The 12,056-nt window shown below is 39.7% G+C and overlaps 1 pseudogene; it reads left to right on the forward strand.

Annotated features, from left to right (window-relative positions):
- Positions 1 to 3,423: 3,423 nt before the first annotated feature.
- On the forward strand, positions 3,424 to 4,845 carry LOC140937755 (uncharacterized; annotated as a pseudogene).
- The last annotated feature ends 7,211 nt before the right edge of the window (positions 4,846 to 12,056 follow it).

Here is a 12,056-nt window from a genome sequence, read left to right on the forward strand (position 1 = left end):
CTCATTATTATACCTTAAACCCTTACGGAACACTAATACATTTCTTCACGTAATTTATAAATCGAAAAAGAAAACAAACTTGTTATGCATTCTAAACAACGTCTTTCAATATAGCAAGATTCGAACACGAAAACGAAATGCGAAGAAAAGCATTAAAACAGAAAAAATTTGGAATCCAGCCCTTTTTGGAATCCGGAATCCACTGAGCTGGAATCCGGAATCCAGTACTCGGAATCCGGAATCCACAGGGTGGAATCCAGAATCCAAGACTGTCATGGATTCCCTTACATGGGGCGAGAGTGATATTTACGCACGGCGTTTTGAGTATTCCTGCATGAGATGTTTATGTTCGACTGGATACAACCGGTGCAGCGATAAAAATTGCGAGAGGGACTACTAACAATCAATAAAATAAAGATAATTCGGTGAAACATGTAGAGAGACAATAATTTTCATTCACGAAGAGAAGTATTGAGAGTAAAGTGTCTTTGAAAATCATGAGTCAGGTAAGCATAAGCTTATTTATGTTTTAAGCCGGCCTCCCGGTGTTTGCTCTTTTTCAAGATGAACTCGAGGCAAGAAAATCGCTCAGAGCTTTCTATTTACAGCCAAAATCATAAGTAAATAATCTTCGGAACATTTTCTTTGAATTTGCGGTCAAAAAAATGTCTAAAGGCTTTTTAAACCTGATACTATACACCGAATGCAAATATGGCGGATCTCTCGGTCGGCCCGGGTCTAGTTGCGCGAAAGTGAGGCTAGTGAGGCCTCGATAGTTTTGTTTTGACTGCGCGTCTTAGCGATTCAGTCGATGAATATGGTTTCCTTCGAGTTGTTACGTGCTTAAGAGCCATCAAATAGGAGATTTAACTCCAGCAGAGACGAAAGTTGATTATCTTCGCTTTGCCAAGGTTCTTTACGAAGAAAGAAATGGATTCAAGCGATTCGGCGCGGCGAATGGAGGCACTTTACTATCACGGAGTTATTTTTTAAAAGAACGAAAGTGTGCTCGCTTCACTTCAGAAGAGAAGACTCACGAAACTATTAAAATGGGTGAATAACTGAAAGATTCATGGTTCTGTTTCAAGTTTGCTTTGTCCGTTCTTTTACCAAGGAAAGGTAAATATCCTTGTTATTGTTGTTGTTATATTTTAATGCAGCTGTTTTCAGCGTGAAATCTAAAAGATCTTACGGTCCACCGCGGATGCTCCCGTTCTCGAGAATGTTTACCTTTTGTTGGGTAAATAACAAACCATGCAAACATCTTGGAACAGCACCATCTCTTGTGAAAATTATTTCATTCAAATACTTTCGTGAGTCTTCTCATCTAAAGCAAGTGAGCGAGCACAGTTTCGCTGTAAAGTGCTTCCCATTGCCGCGCCGAATCGCATGAATCCTTAAGTTTCTTTGTGAAAAGATCTCGGGAAAGTAAAGGCTATTCCAGCTAGAGTAAAATCTTCTTTTTGGTGGCCCTCGGGCATGCAACAACTCGATGCAAACCGTATCGATCGACTCAATCGCTAAGACGCGCAGTCAAAACAAAACTCTCGAGGCCTAACTAGCCTCGTTTTCGCGCAACTAGACCCGGGTCGGCCGAGAGGTCCGCCATATTTGCATTCGGTGTATTGTAGGTTGGATCATCGCTCGTGTATAAACTTAAGCCACATAAATCATACGCTCGACTTCAGGAAACCGAACAAAAAAACATCAAAGACAACAATTTCTCAGGCTTACCAGTCGAGATGCTGCTTCTGAAGGTCATCAAGTGTTCCAGAATTTTCAACCCTCTTACGCCTCAAGCAAGGGCAAGTGAGTAAGCTCATTTTTGAAAACGATGCCATCCGAAATCGGATTTCCAATGACTTTGATAAGCGGTGCATTTGTCAACAAAAAGCGCAATAAACAAACCAGCCATGAATTACAGAACAATCTTGATAGCAGCTGTATTTCGTTGTGTACACCAAGTAGAAAAAGCCAGTTTAAAACGTCACAAGATGACACAAAACTCTGTTAGCTCCAGCTATCAGTAAGCAAGTTTCCAGACGCTGCATAAATTTTCCGCGTGAACTCACCTGTCAAATTTTGACCAATCAGAACATAAAAATTGTACGTAGAGCGTGATCAACGCGTGACAGTGAGAAAAGTCAAAAGTGATTGCCTTCCCCGCAGATTCCCCGCATGGAAATGTAAAAGCCGGTTGAATTTTCGCGTCCGAGGTCAGTTGGAAATCAACATTTTAAAAGTGCGGCTCATGAACTCGATTTATTTCATATGCTTTTTAAAAAAGTTGAACTTGAGCCTGCGATAATCGAAAAGTAGCAACCTGTCAGCGGATACGTTAAAAAAAACCCTCGAACTCAGTGGGTCGATACCTGAGCCCGCGATAGGGTCAGGCGATACTGGTCAGCAGAAACACTATTTTGATAGCTGTCAATTAATCAAAACATGGATGTACAATATCAGGTTGCAGGCTCCCAAACTAGCTAGAAAGTGTGAGATTAAACATTGGTATACCTGTGGTGTGGACGGACGGAAGGTCGGGTGGTCGGTGTATGGTCACGTGATTGCGGAATTTTCTAAGATGGATCGATTTTCTAAGCTATGGCACTTCGAATTGAGCCCGTGATCAAATAAAATATCAGCGCAAAACTTTAAACACTACGTGACCTCAATGGATAGACAAATGAGCCCGCGATACACTCAGGTGATGATGGTCAGCGTATACTCTAGTTTGACAGCTGTCAATTAACCTTCATTAGAATGGCGAATATTCGAATTAACAGACTACGAGTGTAAGTAAGACTTCTCCGTCCGGCATGTAGTGGAAAATGCCAGATCGTGTTCCTAAGCGAACCTGAGCCCACGTTATTAGTTTTCTGATAGTGGTCTACACATGTCCCATTTTGACAGCTGTCAATTGACCTTAATTTGGCTTGCCAATATATCTTTAAACGACTGTCAGCCAACTGACAGCCTTGCCCGGCGTAGTTTTGTTTTTATGTTGAATTGGTAAGTGTGACATATTATATCAGCTTATATGTAGGGGCAAAACGACTGGTCTTTCATCTGAGCCCGCGAGATAGTCATGTGATAATTGTCAGCGGATGCCTAATTTTGACAGCTGTTAATCTAATCGTACTCATACGGATGGCTTACATAACTAAGAGGCTAGTCGAGTTGTCCAAGATCTATTGTGATATTTGACATCCGCTTACATGAAGCGTGTGTACGGGTGGGCGGGCGTACTCTACGTCATAACCAAATTTTCTTACCCATGGTGCGCCGCTCTGCTCGCGCTTCGCGCGCGCGAGGATCTCCGCTAAAAACGCGGCCTCGAGTATTGGAGGGTCATTTTTTGGCCCTCTATTACAATCTTCCCATGGTAAAGAACCCCCTTTCTGAACGCTTTTATAGCTCGGAAATTGTATGCTGTGATGTGCGTTGATCTCGCCAACAACGCGCTCTTAGGGTAATCAGTAAAATCAAGACCATGGAAAGCGACTGTTCACGAAATTCGGAGGAAAATCTAGCTATGTTCGATGGATCTGATATAGAAAGAAGGTTCCTTGAGGAGAAGGCGGAAATTGTTCGAGGATTTCTGCAGGAGAGAGAGATTGTTGATCGCGCCCACGAAGACGAGAAAAATGATATGCGTTTAGCTTTTGAAGTGGAGAAGGAAAACATAAGAAAAGCCTTTGAATGTGAGAAAGAAGAAATGCGACAGAATTTCTTAAAAGAGAAAGACAACATCCGCTTGGAATTTCAGGAATCGAGATATGTTTTGAAGCTGTCTTTCGAAGACGAGAAATCTGCGTTGATAAAATCATGGGATCGTGAAAAACAGACTCTCCTTGACAATTACATCAAAGAGAAGAAGGAATTAAGAGCGCAATTTGAGCGACTTTTAAGAGAGAAAGAGGAAGGATTTAAAGCCGAAAAGGCTGAAATGGAAGCGAAGATTCGCAAAGAGCTTGAAGGAATCGAGGAAGTAAAAAATGAGCTGAGGCGAACATTGTCGCAGGGCTTGGGCGATCTGGAGAATGTTTACTTCGAGGAGAACGCGTATCTCGAGACCCTCTATAATCACGAGCAACCAGAGGTTGATATGCACTTTAAAAGTATATTAGATGCCGAAATGAGCCTGGATAAAGAGGAGCTGTTGAAAATGCATTCTCACTACGCCAATAAGCACAAGTTAGTAGAGCACCAGAGTTCGCGTTGGAAATCGTTGACATGGAACAGAGGTTCAAACAGCAAAAGAACGATTTGATGAACATTTTTAGAAGGGAAAAGTCGGACATGGAAGAGGGCTTTATTAAAGAAAAGAAAGACATCAGGCGTAAATTCGAGGTGGAATTTCGCAGAATACTTCAACAGCAGAGGTTGAAATTCGAGTCGGAAATACAAGGTTACGAGCACGACATCTCTGTTTTGAAATATCAAAAAGAACAGCTGGAAAAGTGCTTTTCCTTAGAAATGCAAACATTGAAATTAAAATTCGACCACGAGAAGCTCGAAATTGAGAACAAGTTTAAAAACGAGAAGAAGGACCTTAAGAGGGTTTTGAAAGGGCAATACGAGAGAAAGCTGAGTGGGGATAAACTCCGGCTTGAATGGCTACTAGATCAGTTTCAGCTTGGAAGAAGAGCAAGCACCGACCAATTGGACTCTAATAATTCGGTGCTCAGCACAAGTTCTATTTATTCCGATTAATCTTTACAGAACATGCTGATGAAGTGCCGGGAAAACTGAACAGTTTAACTTCTCAAGTACCTCAAAACAAATAGCAGTTGATACGGTAAACATGCCTCTGTCGATTTCTACTCGCGCGACTAATATACTCGGTCTTTCCCAAATAGTCGCTTACTCAAGTAATTTAAGTAAAACGAGCTTCTCCTCGAACAAGCCGATTGACTGTTAGGTGTAGTGAGAAGCTTTTTGGCTAATTATCAAGAACAGGCAACACAAATCTAAAATGTTGAGTCACTTGAACAAATACAAATGTACAGGTTTTTAAATTTATTTTATTATTTTTTTTATTATTTGCTATTCACTTTCTCACTAATAGTTTTTTTTCCGTTCGCAAATGACATTAAGGTGACTCGACCCAGTTTTTTTGGGGGGGTACCATCCTACTTTGAAGCTCTCTGGTATCCCCACCTTTACTTTTATCGTAAGTCTAACACATAGAATGGATAACATATAGATCAATCTACAATATAACATAAAATTTTTGGCGATCGGAGTAAATGTCACGTTGTTATAATGCCACGCCCCTTTGAGGTCTGAGTCGAAAATCTGCTGTTGCCGGCATTTTTTCGTGAAAATCTCTCGGCTACACATAGTGCGCATTAATGCCTTACGCTGAACAGAGTTTCACCAACATCGCAAAGACCCAATTCGAGAAATTCAGCGGTTTCCAAATTTAGGTCATAATTTATGCGAAAATGATAAGCAAACTTTACACGGATTATATCTAATAAACTATGAGATTCATCTCTTTATTTTGGGCATCGTTATAGCAGATGGGTCCTTGCAAGTCAGCAAAACGCTTTAGGGCCTTGTAAATGCGCGCGATTTCAAGCAAAGCAAACATATAGAAATTATAGTTTTCGCTATTTGTTGACGTTTGTCAGCGTTTAAGAGTCCTTCTCACGAAAAAAGCATTTTCTTAAAAATTCGTAGTTTTTTTTCCTTCAAATTTTTTCAGGACCACAATTGATTAACTAACTACCCGGACTCTGAATTTCATGGTCATTGAAAAACTGTGACATTATCTTCTATAAGCCCAAACTTGAGTAAACATTGAAGATTTTTAGCGTTTTGGCTGAGTTTGTGCTTTGGGAGTTGTCTATTGTTTCTAGTCTGTCATTATACAGCATTCTTGTTCAGCACGCGTGCAAAGACCGCGCTTGGCTGACTTCCGAATGCTCACCGAGATATAATAATTTTGGTACAGTGAGACAGGCCATCGCGTGATACATAGAGGTTTAAGTCACAATTTTTAATCAATTCTCGTGCTTCTTGTGCCTTTGCAAAAAAATCAAGAAGTGCTACACACTAAATCTACTTACTATTAAAATAATATCATTTTTTCATAGGTTTAATGCAAGCCAATAATTAAACCAAGTCGTGACGGGAATATCTCGGTGAGCATTCGGAAGTCAGCCCTGGCAACTACGTTTTATTTTTACCATCTGAATTCAGTCTTCACTTCTATTCAGCCAATTTCCTGTTATTTTGCGGCTACAATTATTGTAGTCTGAGAGTCTGAGTTATATTCCATACGAATATCATTAATTATTGATGTGACTCATGCTGATAATATAACAGGAATAATTGTTCTTTTGTTTTAATACAGCGCGAGATATTCTTTTCATGCTGCCGTATGCCAGCGTTCCAATCGAGTTATTGCGCGAAAGTTAGAGCGGGAGCAAAAAAAAGGTGGAAGGGGGAGGGGGAGGAGAGAAGAGGAAACGTGTTCTATTAAAGAACAAAGTAATTTTACAAATCCAGGGGTAACCTGTTAGTTATACTTCTATTTTGACGAGCTGTCAATTTACCAGTCAACCAAACCGTGAAATATCAAGGGACGTTTTCCAGAATCGTGGGGTTTGCGGGCAAGCGTTTCCTCTTCTCTCCTCCCCCTTCCCTTCCACCTTTTTTTTGCTCCCGCTCTAACTTTCGCGCAATAACTCGATTGGAACGCTTGCTACGCAGGCTAGGCACCCCTGGAATAGACCATTACGGAAAATACCATAATATTCCTTAAAATGACGTTCAGGCAATGCTTCATGTAAACCTTACTTTTGCATCATCTTTTCTGCAGAATTTGCGGGTTCAATGGGTCAGTTTGCCGAAAATTTGCATACTCAGCGTATTTGCGTGAAAACGCAGTAGTGTTAAGAACCTCTGCTAATGTTGAGTGTTAGCCAAAGTATAGTTTAAAATATCTTCATCTTTTTAATACGTTCAACCAGGAGCTTGTCGATTAAAAAGAAAAAAAAAATGCGAGAGAAGTGAGATAGAAGCACTCTTTAATTTAATCAGAGATAAAATTACAGATTCCAGTGCAAGCTCCTGAGCGTACTTTGAATTCTATCGTGCCGTTGAAACAAATGAACGTGCAAAGAAAAAAAATATAATGTGAACTATCAGGTTGCCAAGAAACTCTTCTCAAATGACAATTTGAGAATATTCTGTTTTTTTTTTTTTAGCAGTGGCCTGTTGACGGAGCCAGTACGTGCGGCGATGAGTGACATCGAGTCACCGTTAACCGTGTAAGCGCAGTTATGAGACGTTGTTTGTGGCCCGGCATGAAATAGCGTGGTTCGCGAAAGTCAAATAAGGCAACTTTCAACATAACTATTGTTCAATAAAATAAAATGAAGGAAACAAAGTCACTTCTTGTGAATTCTTGTATGGTCCAGTTTAACTTCGAAATTCATCGTTTTAGCTTCCTTCGATTCCGCCGTTATCTTATCCTTATTTATTGGGCTGCCTGTGGCAAAGCATATGAGCTATCTCGGTCGCAAAAAAAAATAACAGAAAAAATGACGGATGGATCACCCTAGACTGTTCACAGTCCCCTATTTTTCCGTGAGATCGTCAAGATATAGCGCGTCTTACCGTCTTGATTTTCAAATGTACCTAGGGGGCGGGCATCGGGCATTATAGCTCTACCTGGCTCTAGGGGGAGGGGGGCGAGAAAAGTTTTTCTAATTTTTCTCGCCTCCTCCCAAACCGCCCCCCGCCCTCTAAGTAGTTTTGACACTCATGCAAGCTAGATTGCCGCCTGCAACTCAAAGTGCTCGATCTCGACGATCTTACGGTAAAATAGGGGACTGTGAACAGTCTAGGATCACCCAGAAGGTATTGCGTGTCCTACCCCCAATGTGGCCTCTCATTTGACTTTTGGCAGGAGGAGATAGGTCATTTCTTACCGATCTAAAAGCTTGTTTGATATGTGATTCTGGATGTATTACTCAGAAAGGACTGATAAGCAATCTATACCTTACAGCTCAGTTTAATTGAAATCAAATAAACAGAAACTGACCAAATAGGCTACTGTCGATTTATATCCAGATTAGAACACAAGGACTGAGAGGGGCGAAATAAAAAAAAAATACAGTCACTTTATTTAAGTGTCAATGTACTTAGCACGAAAGTATACTTTGTGGAGTGGAGGACGTTGCAAAGTTGAACTGGCTTCCAGTGAATAAGAACGTTGAACTAAATATACTTAAGTTAACTCCTAAGTCGCTATATGATGAAACGTTTCCTGAATATCTTAAATGAAATCTACACAAGGTCAGTGCTTATAGCTTAAGATCTTCGATTGCGCCTGTCCTTTCTATTCCGAGAGAATCAGGAACATTTCAGCACTCGGCAGCAACTACTTATAATAAGCTCCCTGTAGCTATTCGAAACATAACTAAGTACAATTCCTTCTGTCGTAGTGTGAAGAGACACCTTTCATGTAAGGAACTTAGAAGCAAACACAGTTGTAAATATGAATATATTATATTTTTTATTTATATGCATATTTTTCTTTTATAGAGTTGATTTATAGTGTAGATATTGCAGATGCAGAACCTCACTTTGTTGGATACTCTGCAATAAATAATTACTTACTTATAATTACTTACTTACTTGGTGGGGACACTATTTTTGCGTCTCCTACTCATGACTGGAAACGGGGCTGCATTTTATACGTGTTCATCCGAGGGCACGCGAAGTCTATTGTAGCCGTTTGCAGCTAATAGGGCCGAAAGGCATTTATTTAGCTTTTTAAGGTGGCTCCGTAATTAATACTAGAGTATTTTGCTGTGACAAATTTTCCGTCATAACTTTTTGGTTTTTAACGCGATGGCTGCGAAACTTTGCAAACAGAAACAGATATCATTCGGCAATCAATACGAAATATTCCGATTTCATTGATGGTAAATATTTCTTGAGAAATTAGCGCTTAAAAGGACCCTACTGTTCAAAGAAAATCGCGTCTAGTAAAAAAATTTTGCTGATATTTTTTACTGAAATTTCTGGTATCGGCTTTCATTGATATAATAAATATGCCAGAGGAATTTCAGAAAAATCGTTGGAGCAGAAGTCCGTAACTAAAAGTGGCTCAAAATTCAGCTGTGAAATTGTTTTGGAATTTCAGAAATAAATTACTATCAGGGAGAAGGAGCCACCAGTTTGAATTTTCGGGACAAGTAAATTCAACGTTTACTAATTCTTAAAACAAAAGCCGATTGCCTATCGTGCTATTCTTTAAAAGGTACTTTTTAGTTTTAGAAGCACTATAAATTGCTCCAAACCTTGCTCTGAAGTAGAATGACTTGTTCTTCGACAGTTTTAAAATATCCCTTGGCAGTTTTAGCTCAAACTCCTGCTGCATTCATTTTGATGTATTGCAATGCAATTTCAACGACTTTTACTGCTGTTCGTTGCTTCCAACTCAGGAAAAAAGTATTGAGATTGGACGCTACCTCGTATCAGAGCTCAGATAGAACTCTCCAGCACCTTTGTTTATGACTACAAAATGAGCACGAGCGGCAGTTCTGCGAGGAATTCGCACCTCACCCAGGGGGGACGAACGACAATGATGACCATGCCTGTGAACCGAATAACATCACAGTGCAAAATAAAATTATCGCAAAAATACTGCCCGTGAATAAATTTACAACTCTGAAATTTTTGTTACTCCTTCCTTCAATGAATGGGTATTTTTTTTTCTTGATTATTATGTTTTGCTCTGCAATACATGTTTATACAGATCGGTTCACAGACATGGGCATCATTGTCATTCGTCCCCCCTGGCTGAGGTGCGAATTCCTCGCAGAGCTGCCGCTCGTGCTTATTTTCTGGTCATAAACAAAGGTGCTGGACAGTTCTATCTGAGCTTCGATACAAGGTAGCTTACAATCCCAATACCTTTTTCCTGAATTGGAAACAACGTACAGCAGGAAAAGCCGTTGAGGATGCATTGCAATACATCAAAATGTATGTAGCAGGAGTTTGAACCAAAACTGCCAAGGGATATTTTAAAAATGTCGAGGAACAGGTCATTCGACGTCAAAGCAAAAATGGAGCAATTTATAGTGCTTCTAAAACTGAAAAGTACCTTTTAAAGAATAGCACGATAGGCAATCGGCTTCTGTTTTCAGAATTAGCAATCACTGAATTTACTTGTCCTGAAAATTCAAACTGGTGTCTCCTTCTTCCTGATAGTAATTTATTTTTGAAATTCCAAAACAATTTCACAGCTGAATTTTGAGCCACTTTTAGTTACGGACTTCTGCTCCAACGATTTTTCTGAAATTCCTCTGGCATATTTATTATATCAATTAAAGTCGATACCAGAAATTTCAGTCAAAAATATCAGCAAAATGTTTTACTAGACGCGATTTTCTTTGAACAGTAGGGTCCTTTTAAGCGCTAATTTCTCAAGAAATATTTACCATCAATGAAATCGGAATATTTCGTTTTATTGCGGAATGATATCTGTTGTTTTTTGTAAAGTTTCGCAGCCATCGCGTTAAAATCGAAAAAGTTACGACGGAAAATTTGTCACAGCTAAATGCTCTTGTATTAATTACGGAGCCACCTTAAGACCTTTGGTATTGGTCCGGCCTTAGGAATCGAACCCAAACGGCCTGCCGCTCTGCAGTCAAGCATTTTCTACCGACTGAGCTAATCCTGATGCAGATTATTCTCGTCCTCTGCACTCAGTGTCCTCCAGTCTTACAAGAGCGCTTTTTGCTGCTGACACTAACAAAACCGTTACACTTGATATTTAACTGAAATACCTCTTTAAGTCTCGCATTTGTTGTTTTTGTTGTTGTTGAATATGGTATCAGTAAATCAAGAAAGTTCAGGAACCTTTGCTGCAGCAGCAACAAATAAACATGTGGTTTGAATCTTTTGTTTTGTTTGAAAAAGTATTACTGGAATAGCTTTTTCGGGGATGGGCGACGTTTTAGATACTTTCGTTTGAGACAATTGAACTTCAGTTTATCAGTGTAATCGAGCTAGGGCCATGACTGTGGTGCTCAGTTTATGCATTTGCATAGTAATACTAACTAAGAAGACTTTTAAAATGGTAACTCAGTGAAAGAACTCAATGTAAAATATTAAATTTGACTTTAAAAAAAATATGACTATGGAGACCTTAATTAGATACAATTTCAACGGTCATGGTCCAGTTTAATTTGTATTTTGGTTTATAGGTGGTAATTTTCACAGTGACGTCATCAAATTATAAAGTCAAAATAGCGAGGTTTACGAATTGTTATTCACACTAGGTTGAAGATAAACCAAAAATAAATCTTTGTACAAGTTTCCATTCCCGTAGCATGTTTCATTTCGAAAATACAGCAATTTGAACTTCCGAGTTTTTACAGCCGCGTGACACCAAAATAGGAATGTTGTCTTGTTGAAAAAAAGTCTTTCCTCTTGATTTTCAGCAGTATAACCATTTCAAGTATTAGAGGGTATGTTTATGCTCACGTATGCTAGTTTTCGAGAGAAAAGAAAGAGGTTTCAGGGGCACCCAACGTCAATTTTCGGAAAATATCACAAAGACCTGAGACTTGGACAAATTGTTTATAAATTAGTCTTTTATAACATGTCATTTTCTTGGCTTCTGCCACTGGACGGTTTCCAATTTATTTTTTTTTGTTGCGTGACGGTGAAAAAGATCTGTACAATATACCGTTGAACTCCCGCTACCGGCCACCTCTTTACAACGGCCACAAAAACGCTTCCCCAACTGCCGAAATAACCTCTTGACAACGGTTAGCGACTGACGAAAATGGCGCGTCGATTATTAATCGCGGTAAGTCTTTCCTTGTGATTAATTTTAAGTACACTATTTTTTTTGTGAGGAACGCGCGAGAAACTCTTCTTCCGCGGGGAAACGCGTCGCGAGTGAAAATGGACAAACATTACGTTTGCCGTATCCATTTAGCAATTATTCCTCGAGCCCGAATGGGCTCTGAGTCAATAGCCCATGAAGCCGAAGGCCGAATGGGCTATTGACTCTGAGGCCATAA

The sequence above is a fragment of the Porites lutea genome, chromosome 5 (assembly GCF_958299795.1).
Source record: "Porites lutea chromosome 5, jaPorLute2.1, whole genome shotgun sequence".
In the NCBI taxonomy this organism is placed as follows: Eukaryota; Metazoa; Cnidaria; class Anthozoa; order Scleractinia; family Poritidae; genus Porites; species Porites lutea.